This window comes from Astyanax mexicanus, chromosome 22, assembly GCF_023375975.1.
Source record: "Astyanax mexicanus isolate ESR-SI-001 chromosome 22, AstMex3_surface, whole genome shotgun sequence".
Taxonomy (NCBI): Eukaryota; Metazoa; Chordata; class Actinopteri; order Characiformes; family Acestrorhamphidae; genus Astyanax; species Astyanax mexicanus.
In genome coordinates, this window is record NC_064429.1 from 31,914,833 (window position 1) to 31,928,133 (window position 13,301).

The window sequence follows — 13,301 nt, forward strand, 5'->3', positions numbered from 1 at the left end:
CCCACAAAATCTTACAGCACTTCATGCTGAACCTCTGCTACTGACAACTTTTTTTGGAGATGTGGATTTCATTTTCCAGCAGGACTTGGCACACTGCCCACACTGCAGAAAGTACCTAATTGATCATATATATTAATCTACATTTTCTGAGACACTGATTCTTGGGTTTTTATTGGCTGTAAGCCAAAATCATCAACAATAAAAGACACAAACACTTAAAATAGATCACTCTGTGTGTAATACGTCTATATAGTATATGCATTTTACATTTTGAACTAAATTACTGAAATAAAGTAACTTTTCAATGATACACGTGAGTTATACTGTAAATAATATGCATATGTTCAGATGTAAGCTAAAATACATTATATACATTTTAAAAGGTCATAATAAATGTGAAAGTTGTTAATCAGCGCCATCGGTACTGGAAGTATGACACTAATCTCACCTCTCAGCAGAATTACAAATGAAACTTATTCTAGCAGACAAAAACTAAGATAAACTGTGTTATATAACATCCTGTTTCAGTGTGTGAAAAAGTGAGCATCAACATGAGCAAGATCAAATAATAGATGCAAGAAAATAGAAGGTTTGAGGCCTTTTAAGAAATGTCTAATAAAGCTTAAAAAAAGTTTGAAATAAAGATTAAGATCATTTTGTTCTTAAACATTCTCCATACATCACATTTGGACAAATAAAGGAGACAATGTAGACTTTATTGCCAAAAGCATTTAGTTGTCCATCCACTAGATCAGGGGTATTTAATTAGAACTCTGTACTAACCCAAGAAAGGGTAAACCCAAGAAAAAATAAATAAAAATAAACACACCACTCCTCACGCGGGATCGAACCCACGTCGTCAGGGCCGCGGTCCAATACACTACCGCTGCCCTGGCTAGTGAATTGGGACACGGCCGAGAAAAAAACGCCCTTATAAGGAGATAGGAAGCCCAAGAATGGGTGGAAACTAAACAGGGGGAACGGAGTGTAAACAAAAGCTTGCCAGAGAAGCATTTTATTTTATATTTTTTTCATTATCGTACATTATAGTTCAAACTACCTCACGGGAAATTACTACTACAATTTTTGCACCAGTAGTAAAGCAGCATAAAGTTATCCAAAAGCAGTGTGTAAGACTGGTGGAGGAGAACATGATGCCAAGATGCATGAAAACTGTGATTAAAAACCAACCAGGGTTGTTCCACCAGATATGTGCTCATTGTCTAAATGAGCACATATTGGTGGTTTCCCAGCTGTTCCTATAAATGTTCTTAATTATTAATAGATCTGGTGACCTAGCAGGCCAAAGGAAGGCACTTCTGGTGAACTTTTGCAGTTGGACGCCCTGCCATGAGAAAAAACGCATGTAAATTCTTTAACAAATATGAATTTTCATTACATTTTTAGACTGAATCAAGACTAAAACCAATAAGGAACATCATCATGTGCATAATTGCTCTGCAATATTCTTAAAGTTGGTACTTGAAAACATCTCGCCTCCCATTTACAAAACACGTTCTGACTCAGCAAGTATTCATGGAAAGCAGAAGTGGGCAGACCCAGAGAAGTGCCAAACTAAGTGTGATCCTACGTTACGTCATTGGTGTTCTTCTTCATGGTGTTTCTTTTAAAGGGTTCAAGTAATGCTGCAAAAAATTCCTCCCTAATGCAATCACTGCATCACATCTCCCTAATGGAAACCAGTGAGTCAAAAAAGTGTCCGAAGGTGTCAATAAGAAACTGATCTTTATCAGATCTAATACGACTCTGGGTCAAAGTGTTTTTTTCTCGACTCTTCTCGACTTTTAAGGTCGAGACGAGTATTATTAAGCATGCCATTGACACTTTTGAGATTGCTACGTAAGATTGCGCTACGATTCGGTTCCTTTTAAGGGCAAAGAGTTTAATATTCAGCTGAACTGAAGGAGAAGGGCGCTTTGCACTCTTTGAAAGGCAATGATGCATTGCGGCAATACAGCTTTATCAAACTAGCGGACGTTTATTTGTAGGGTTTTCTCTTGCAACAGAGGTCTCTTGCAACTTTGCACGAATGAGCAGATATGCTGAAGTGATTAGAACCCTATCGTTTAATATGGCCGCGATATCTAAACCGCAATCAGATGCTCTAGAAGTGGATGGTAGTACTACTGAATTTTCTCAAAGTGTTGAGTAGGACATTAACACAGGTTCACACAGGTCATGCACAGGTGCACACAGTGATGAAATGAATTATGCACCAAAAAACTCATTGTTGAACCCAATCCAATGAAAAATATAAGAATCCAGTTTTCTGTCCGCAATTCACACAAAAGAAGACTCTAAAATAGTCTAAAAATAACTAAAATATTTAATTGCCTTTTTTTTTTTACATCCATTGCTTTGGATTCCTCTGGTTAACATTTAAATTATTTTAGATTTTGAATTTAGATTTTTTTTACTTCACAGATCATCCATAAACAGTAACATTAACACATAAACATAATAAAAGTGTTCTAAATCACGTAAAATTAGTAAAAAAAAAAAAAAAAAAGAGCTCTTATTTGCTAAGTTGGCTCTTGTGCTGCCTAGTCCCAAAAAAAGTCTGTATTGCCATTTTATTCTGAAGCAGTTGGCGGGGCTAAGATACTGTACATTTTTTATTGGATTTTTTAATGTTCTGTTCTGATAGACACATGCTGTCAATTGTAATGAGTTAAATAAAAAACTATGTTTATTATAAAGTGTAAAATTGAAAAGAAGCTCCAGTATCATGTTGGGCATCTCAAACCTTGATATAAGAGGAGATACACTGCCTAATATTTAATTGGACCACCTTAAGCTTTGATTGCTGCACTGTGCATTCACTGTTGCATTGTTTCAATAAGCTTCTGCAATGCCACAAGATTTATTTAATCCAGTGTTGCTGGATTAATTTATAATTTTTTCACCAAGATCTTGTAGCAGCATTGATGATGGTAGAGTCTGACCACTGCTCAAAGCAGCTCTTCTCCATCCAGCACATCCCAAAGATTCTCAATGAGGTTAAGATCTGGACTCTGTGGTGAACTCTCTCTCAATCCATGTGTGAAAATGATGATCTCATGCTCCCTGAACCCTGAACTCTTTCACAATTCCAGCACCATGAATCCTGACAGTGTCTTATCTTGGAATATGGGAGAAAAATATATATCCATTGATGGAATAACCTGGTCTATTTTCAGTATATTCAGATGTATACAAGCACGTTCCCATGTGCTTCTCAGGCAGCAGCAGTCTGTCACTCACACAGACACAGAGACAGAGCTGTGTATCTACTTTTTGTGTCAAGAATCAAACCGTCGCAACATAATGTATTTAATTTAATTGCCTTAAAGGGGACATGAAACACGTCAAGTATTTAGTATAATTCACAAGATGTATTTTCACTCTAACAAATGTTATAAGTTTAACAGCTGTCAGTGAAACTGAATTAAAATAATAAGCAATCTAAATGTCATTTTCTTAAGTAAGCGCAGCGCCATCTTGTCCCAGCGCTGAAAGTGACGTCACGAGGTTGGTTCCCGAACGCCTCACTAACATAAACTATGAGTCTACCGTAAATTAATCCCTCAATAGATAATAAAATCCAAACCAAAAATCTATGCAAAGCGGGGGGCACTTTTGTATGGCCCCTGGGTGTAGTAATACTGGGTATAGTAAACTTTTATAGGGTGAAGAATGAGAGAAAGGTTCACTTTCACTTTCATATCTCGCCTTTTAAGCGGACAGCTATTCTTCAGCGGTGGCTAGCGGCGCTGAAGTGCGAGAATCCTCCGGTTAGCTGCAATGCTAGGGGTTAGGAGCGAGCACTTTCTACACCAGGACTATGTGGAGGAGAGGGTTTTGAGTCGGGAGCATTAGTGCCGGACAAATAAGCTGAAGTCCGAGGCTTTTTTCCTCCGTTTTAATTTTTCCTCTGAACAACTGGGATGTACAGACCGTCCAACTGGAGGTACTGTAACAGCAGCAGCTGTGAGCCGCACGGAACGAGCCAAACGACGCGCTCACCCAGCAGAGCAGCGAGAGGTAACTTACCGAAAGTCTAGATAAGCTGACAGTTAAAAGATAACATAGCAACATAACAACTTAGCTAGCTATCTTACCATAGCTAGCCAACGCTAGCTAACACTTACTAGATGAAGCTAAGTACCCAGTAAGCTTTCTAACTTCTAAACTGAACGGTTTATCAACCAAACAGCGCCTGGGTGTTTCAATATCCACTTAAATCATGTACGTTTCATTCAGTCTTAATGAACTCTGGACTTTACATGTTGAATAGCTAAATGTATATAAATTAGCTGGTTAACTGGATGGCAGTAGGTTACCTGCTGTTGACGGGCTGCAGGGTTTCTGCACGGCTCCACGTAGAGAGAGAATAAACACTCCCAAAACGTCTCGCTCTCAGAAAAGCATCTGATAATTTCTGCTCAGGTTTATACAGGAAAGATCTCTGAGAAAGTGGTCCACGTTAGCCAAGTTCAGCTTCATCTTCATCCATAATCTCCACAAACAACAAGCTCTTTTACGCTAGTTATGTACCTGTGCTCTTCAACCAACCAACCTCGTGACGTCACCAGTGCTGCACGGGCAACATGACGGCGCCCTAGCGCAAACATAACAAACATAAATATATTATAATTTAGTGTATAAACATTTTATAAAAATAAAAATAAAAATAAATCCCCCCAAATAAATTCCATTATATTTAATCCATTAGAAAACTTGTACAAACTGAAATGTTTTATGTCCTCTTTAAGTGACAGCATCGCACAATGACGATGGTTATATTATATATATCGTGGAGCCCTAGCATAAAGGGCTTGTGGTGAAAGCTTCAATCCTGCTTTTTCTGTGGAGCGACACACTTCCCCAACTGCTGGTTTGTGTGATGATCTGCAGAAGTCACCACTAGTAATGATACGAGGGATATATGTGCAGGAAGGAATCAACGATGCACAAATTGTCTTCAAGTGCTTCATAGAGGCATATCTAGTAGTCAATTTCTCACAATCTCTCACCAAGAGGTATACTGCCCCTAGAGTTATACCACCCATGTTATTTTTTGACAACCTATTTCAGAATGTAGTGAATAATTAAGGTAGATTTTGTTTTCCGGTTAAGCTAAAACATGCTTCATTTTTGCTCCACAGTCGTCATGATGAAGCTATGCACAGCTATTTGGCGGCATATCTGAAATGTGATTCGTCCGATTCGTCATAGAATTCCTTTCTTTTTTTTGTGTTTGTTGCTATTTCAACACCCTTGGGATGACTGCCGATAAGATTTACTCAGGAGTCATAGTACTTTAGTGATTAATCTATTACTCACTTATACACTGCCTGGCCAAAAATGGCGGGACATAAAAAAAATCTGTTTTGGAAAATTGAAAATTGAAGTGTAATGGAATGGATGGAGTGCTACAGACTAGTATCTCTCCAGCTCAGAGGGTTGTTGAACCCAATTGCAGAACAGTTGATCTCAAAGCAGGTAAACCCAAGAAGAAAGGAAAAACTAAATAAATAAACACACCACTCCTTCGACGCAGGATCGAACCTGTGTCATCAGGGTCGCGGTCCAATACACTACCACTGCCCCGGCTAATGAATTGGGACAAAGCCGAGTAAAACGCCTTTATAAGGAGATAGGGAGCACAAAAAAGGGCGGAAACTATAGTCATGCCGAGCGAGACAGAGAGAGAGAGGGGAGGAATATAAACAAAAGCTCACCAGAGAAACATTGTATTATAATTATTTTTTCATTATCATTTATTATAGTTCAAACAACCTCACAAGCCAGATGTTTCATGCTTTCATGCTCTGGAAAAATTGAAGAGAGCACTTCAGTTTCTGAATCAGTTTCTTTAATTTTGCTATTTATAGGTTTATGTTTGAGTAAAATGAACATTGTTTTTTTATTCTATAAACTACAGACAACATTTGACAATATTGTCATTTAGTTCATATTCGTAAAGAGATTTAAGAGTTCAGAAATCAATATTTGGTGGAATAACCCTGGTTGATTTTTTAATCACAGTTGATTTTCATGCATGTTGGCATCATGTTCTCCTCCACCAGTCTTACACACTACTTTTGGATAACTTTATGCTCTACACTACTGGTGCAAAAATTTAAGCAGTTCAGTTTGGTTTGATGGTTTGTGATCATCCATTTCCCTCTCGATTATATTGTAGAGGTTTTAATTTAGTAAAAATTTAAAGAAACTTATGATCTCTTATTCACTAGAGGTTGAGTGGGCTGAGCTTTATTAGGTGCTATTTGAGGCTCAGGCCCTCCACCCACTAAAACACCAATACTTTTATCACTGCATCACATCATTGCGTCACGTCATGAATCCACTTCGTACGGTGAAGTCATGGGGTTATGAGTGTACAGCAGCAAGCAGCATGAGACACCTGCAGACACAACCAATACATATCTTGTGGGAAAAAAAAAAACTGCACAGGAAGTGGTGTTACTCATGGAAACTTAAGAAAATTAAACTATTAAAATTGTTAAAATTAGTTTTAACTCCACGTTATGAGCCCGTACTTCTGCAACATCCACCACATACAGCCCGTCATATCTGGAAATACATCGGCAAGTAGTAAGATATTCTCGATAAGGCATTACTCAAGAAAAAGAGCAAGCTAAAGTGAGCATCCCGATGACACGCTAAAGTGCTGTCACGGATCTTCCTGAAGATTCACATCACTGTATCTTTCGTATTATAGATTGTGTGAGATAACAGCATTTCCTTTTTCGTGACTAAGCCCCTTTACGCTATAAAAACAGCTCAACTCACGACTGGTCCGTACACACATCCACCGCATGAGCTGGATTACTCGCTAACTTCCTGTCAGCAACTTTAACACCTATTAGCAACTTTATCCTGCAGAGTCTTTGAAGATATCATCATGAAGTTCACAGCAGGTAAGAAATTACTATGCATATATATAGACCTCAAAAAAAAAAAAAAAAAAAAAAAAAAAATATATATATATATATATATATATATATATATATATATATATATATATATATATATATATATATATATACAAATTTTATTATTATTATTTTTATTTAGTTTACTTTTCCATTTAAATGTTATATGAAGTTCCTAAAAAGTAATTATATTTAAAAAAAAAAAATATATATATATATATATATATATATATATATATATATATATATATATATATATATATATATATATATATATATATATATAATTATAAGATAAAATAAGTTAAGACAAAACTTTATTGTCTACTAAATTTACATTGAATATAAAATTGTCTTTGGCAGTCTGGCAGACAAATACATGAAATTACAGAAACACAGTAAGTAAGTAAATAAGTGAATAAATAAATAAGTAAATACAAAAGTTAAAAATACATACAGATTATTGATTATGTGGGGAAATTGTGTATTACATCCTTATCCTCAGAATAGCCACAGCCGATAGAACAAATGACTATAATTCAAAATATATAGAACATCACTATAATATCACGATATTTAATGCTTTTTGCACAAAGTACAGTTTTTCTTTTTATGTTTCTATTTTTTATTATTATTATTTCTGTGTGAAGTACATAAGTATCAAAAGTACCATGTTTTAACTTTATATATTATTATTTATTTTCTGTTTTTAATTTTTACAAATTCTTCCCTAAAAAATATGGCTATAATTTAATTTATAGTAAAAAAAAATATTAAAATAGTGTTTTTTCTTGTGTATAAGTTTTTGCAGTTTATATGCATGCACTGTACTTTATCGTCGCTGTGCATTTAAAAAAATCTCCATTTTTGTCCATTTTTAGTTTACTTCATAATTTAAACAGACAAACTGTTCCTCACAGTGTGTCAATTTTTTTTGAAGAACGGACCAATAGAAATACTTTAAAATTACCTGAAATAAACTCTTTTTACATCGACTTCCAGTAAAGGTTTAGATGTTTTTTTCTCTCTCCTGTAAAGTTGCTGTTTTGAAGATACTTGATTTTCGTTGGACAGCGACGATATATTTTGCACTTTTATTTGCAGTTTTTGTCTAATCTTTTAGTAAATTAAAATACATTTTTTGTCCCTTCTGTATGTTGGACAGCTGACAATGTGAACCACTGATAAAATCAATAAAGTAAAATATTAAATAAATCATAATTTGCTACTTTAAAACACTAATAGTAAGAAAGCAAAATGTCTTTTGTATTTATTTATTAAATATTTTTACTTTTATCTATTTTGTTCCATTTTGTTGTTCAACTCTGACAGTTTCCTTTGGAGTAAATACAGTTCAAATTTACCTTAATTTTATTTTAGTTTAGTTTTGTATCTAATTTTACTTCACATATTCAGTCAAATATTTTTAGTATAAATAAATATTGATTTTAACCAATTACATTCTTGAACTTGTGCTCTCTAGAAGAATTTTCTCTAATTTCTAAGTAATCTTAAAGCAAATATATAAACTGTATTTTTCTTATGTTGTTATTTTCTCTGCAGGTATTCTGAACTTGAGCGCTGTGCTCATGATCATCCATCTCTACCCTGTAATTGCGAGACCTGCCTGCAACCCTGAAAGTCAGGCGAAGCTGGGAAAAAAACTCATCTCTGGCATTTTAAATACATATGTGAGTAATTTTAATGTGTGAAACAAATGTTTTTACATTGTTTTTAAATGCTCTGCATTGTAGATTAATACTAAAGTCATCCAAACCAGAATATGTTTTATATTTTAACTTCTTTAAAGTAGCACCTCGTACTTAGATTAGACAGTTTTGCACATCTCTGCTGGATTTTCTCAGTCAGTTTTATAAGGTAGAGTCACCTGGAATTCGGGCTTTCAGTTAACAGCTGTGCTGAACTCATCAAGAGTTATTAATTAGTTGAATTTCTTGTCTCTTAATAAAGTGTTTGAGAGCATCAGTTAAAGTAAAGTAGTGAAGAGGTAGAGTTACAGCAGGGGTGTCCAAACCTTTTTTGTTGGTGGCCAGAATAATGATCTACCACTTTAAATAATACATTTTCCTGATTCCTTTTTATTTACACAACATTTTACTTGACTAACTATCTTTATCTTTGACAGTGTTGTGTAAACTAATACTTTCAAATTGATGTTTCATTTCATGATCTCTCTTAATATAAAACTCCTTAATTACGGCGAATTTTAGACTCATTTGCTCTTTTCTGCACTAAAACTGCGCACTCTCTCCGCTTTCAGACTCTTTGTCCCGTTTTTCCGCATTAGAAATGCGCACTCTCTCCGCTTTTAGACTCTTTGGCCCGTTTCTGACACCTAGCGTTCAAACTTTAAATCTCACATTATAAAAACCTACTTTCGTTCTATTTCTAAAATACCACGCGGGCCGCTCCAAAGAAGGAAACGGGCCGAAAATGGCCCGCGGGCTGTAGTTTGGACACCTCTGAGTTACAGGTATACAGTGAATAGCTCTACTCCATATTATGAGAAAAACTACCATCACAACTGTTACTCCAGTGTTTAAATAGCAAAAAATATACATTTAATTAAAATAAATTAGAAAAAAGTACATGTCCAGACATTGCATAAACAAAAAGGTGTCCAAAGAGAAATCTAAGGATAAAAAAAATAACTAAAGCATAATGCCAAAGAGAACCAAACCAAAGCACACCTACACAGGTCTATATATTGATTAGGTCTGTAGCCACACCCCCAAAACCTAACCAGGGGACACATACATCCATCACACTACCCACCCAAGTAAAGAATAGGAAATTACTTAATTTCAAAAACTTTGAAAGTATCCTCAAGTGCTGTAACCACAAAAAAGACCATCAAAAACTTTATGATGGTGAAACTGGCACTCATCAGGACCGCCTCAAGAAAGGAAGAACAATAGTTAGCTCTGTTGCATAGGATAGATAAGGTCATCAGAGTAGCAAGAGCATCAGAGAATGTTTAACACTTTTAAGTTACTACCTGATTCCTTATACACTTCAGTATTCATTTTTTTTTTTAATCTAATTCATTATTTTGTGTATATATTTATTCATCATTATGCTCAATTTCTGTATTTCCCATCAGGTAGAAGAGAACGGAAAAGATGTGGAGCCGCTGAATAAGAACTTCAGTCAGCTGGACATCCAGGACCAATCAGGAACAATCAATGAGAAGAAACTGGATGCCGTCTGCGGCGTCAACTACACCATATACGCCCTCGAATCCATATACGATCACCAGAAGCAGTGGCTGAACCCCATGAAAAAAAACTTCCTCCAAAAGCTCGACGAAGCCGTCCGCAAACTGGAGGGAACCCTGAAGCCGTGTCTGGACTTCCTGAACGTGAGCTGCCATAAACACGCAAAGCCCGAGTTCCCCGAGCACTCGGACCATTACAAGCGCAAACAGTGGAGCCTGGCTGCTCTGCAACAAATCGAAAAGTTCTTAGAGAAGCTGGGGCAGTCCAACTTTCTCCAGGACAAGACTTTGCACTCAGAATGAGCGTCAGGACGCACTCTCACTTCATTTGTGCAAATCTGAAATATTTTTGTACTTTTGTTTTATGTTAAGTGCCTATTTATATTTATATAAGTTAATATTTATTTATATATTTGCTGCATTTTTCTGTCTATTTATTTAACAATAAAAATTATTGTTTTTTAATATGTTTGTACAATTCTTTTTTCTATCATGTATTGCCATTAAAGTTTGGACACACCTTCTCTTTTTCAGTGCGTTTTCTTTATTTCCATGACTATTTACATTGCAGATTCTCACTGAAGCATCAAAACTATGAATGAACACATGTGGAGTTTTATGTACTTAACAAAAAAGGTGAAATAACTAAAAAATACATGTTTTATATTCTAGTTTCTTCAAAATAATAGCCCCCCTTTGCTCTGATTACTGCTTTGCACACTCTTGGCATCATTCTCTCAGTGAGCTTCAAGAGGTGGCCACCTGAAGTGAAAAAAAGTTTTCCAACAGTCTTGGAGGAGAAGGAGTTCCCAGAGGTGTTTATTAGCACTTGTTGCTCCTTTGCCTTCTTCACTCTGTGCTCCAGCTCACCCCAAACCTCAAATCTGGATTGGGTTCAGGTCCGGTGACTGTGGAGGTTCAGCTCATTTTTTTGTTAAGTACATAAAACTCCACATGTGTTCATTCATAGTTCTGATGCTTCAGTGAGAATCTACAATGTAAAGAGTCATGAAATTAAAGAAAACGCATTGAAAAAGAGAAGGTGTGTCCAAACTTTTGGCCTGTACTGTATATCATCGCTGTCCAATGAAAAAAAAAAAACAAAAAAAAAACAAAGTATCTCCATTTTTGTAGATTTTTTAGATTAGTGCATAATTTCAACAAATAAACTGTTCCTAATACTGTGACACAATTTATTGATAAATGGACCAATAACAATTGGTCCATTTTACATTTTACTCCAGAATTACTTGAAATAAATTCTTTTTTACATGAACTTCCATTGAAAGTTGAAGATACTTGTTTTTCACTGGAGAGTGATGATATATTTTATGGATATATAGAAAAGATATTATATAATAAATATAAAAAGATAATAAATTTAAGCAAAAAAAGAAGTATTACTATGACTTGTATGTTTCCATTAAGCACATATTTATATATAAGATAATGTTAGTTTGTATATACAGTATATACAGCTCTGGAAAAAATAAGAGGCCACTTAAACATGATGAGTTTCTTTAATTTTACCAAATTGAAAACCTCTGGAATATAATCAAGAGGATGATGGATGATCACAAACCATCCAACCAAACTGAACTGCATGAATTTTTACACCAGGAGCAAAAGTATAAAGTTATCCAAAAGCAGTGTGTAAGACTGGTGGAGGAGAACATGATGCCAAGATGCATGAAAACTGTAATTAAAAATCAGGGTTATTCCACCAAATATTGATTTCTGAACTCTTAAAACTCAGCCATTTCTCATTTTCTGCAAATAAATCCTCTAAATGATAATATTTTTTTGTTTGGAATTTGGGAGAAATGTTGTTTGTAGTTTATGGAATAAAACAACAATGTTCATTTTACTCAAACATAAACCTATAAATAGCTAAATCTGTTTCAGAAACTGAAGTTGTCTTAATTTTTTTTCCAGAGCTGTACTTCTATATATTAATTAAGAAAAATCTTGAAAAAAAAAAAAAAAAAAAAAAAAAAAAAAAAAAACTTTGCACGATGCTCATTAGTGAAGCAGGTGCACGGCTGGTTAGGCCTCAGAAGTCTGTGTGCAATTTGCGGGCTGCAATCCCGCGGGATAATCATAATTAATCAACTTGTCATGCGTGCAAAGGAAGTAACTTGGCTCTTGTTAATTTTCTACTTTCCATGCAGGATGTGTTGTGTTGATAATCATGATGATTAATTGTTCATACACTGAGAGAAAGAGGGAGAGAGAAAACAAAAAAAAAAGAAAGAGTTTCCATTGAGGATAATCTAATTTAGATTTCATTAAAATAGATTATAGAGTTTTAAACGGGAGCAAAGATTTAAAATTTAAGGACTTGACAAGACTAAAGCTCTCAAATATTTTGCCTCTGATACTGAATATGTCAAATCATTAAATTTTACCACCTGTTGGGTAAAAATATACAGTAGCAGTCAAACGTTTGGACACACCTCTTCTTCAGGTCAGTGCTTTTCTTTCGTTTTATGTTTTATTTTTTTTTTTGTAAATTTAATATTGAATACCTTTGGTTTTGGACAAAACAGGTGTGAATGTGCAGGTGAAGGAAGGAAGGAAGGAAGGAAGGAAGGAAGAAGAGGAAAATGAGAAAGAAAGAAACAAATGAGAGGGAAATAAAGAAATAAGAAAGAAAAAAATAAGAGGGTAAGGAAGAAAAAAAAGAGAGGGAAAGAAAGAAAGAAATGAGAAAGAAAAAAGGAATAAAGAAAGAAAAAAGAAATGAGAGAAACAGAAAGAAAAAAGAAAGAGGGAAAGAAAGAAATAAGAGTAAAATATAAAAAGGCAAGATAAGAAAGGAAAAAAGGAAATAAATGAGAGGGAAAGAAAGAATAAAAAGAAAGAGAGGAAAAGAAAGGGAAAAAATAGGAAAAGAAAGAAATTAGGAAAAGAACGAAATGAGAGTGAAAGAAATGAGAAAAACATGAGAATGAAAAAAAATGAAATTAAAGAAAGAAATAAGAATAAAAGAAAGAAATGAGAGAGGAATGAAATGAGAATGAAAAAAAAGAGTGAAAAAAGAAAGAAAAGCGTAAAAAAAAGGAAGAAAAAATAAAAGTAAATAAAAGTATAAAACTATA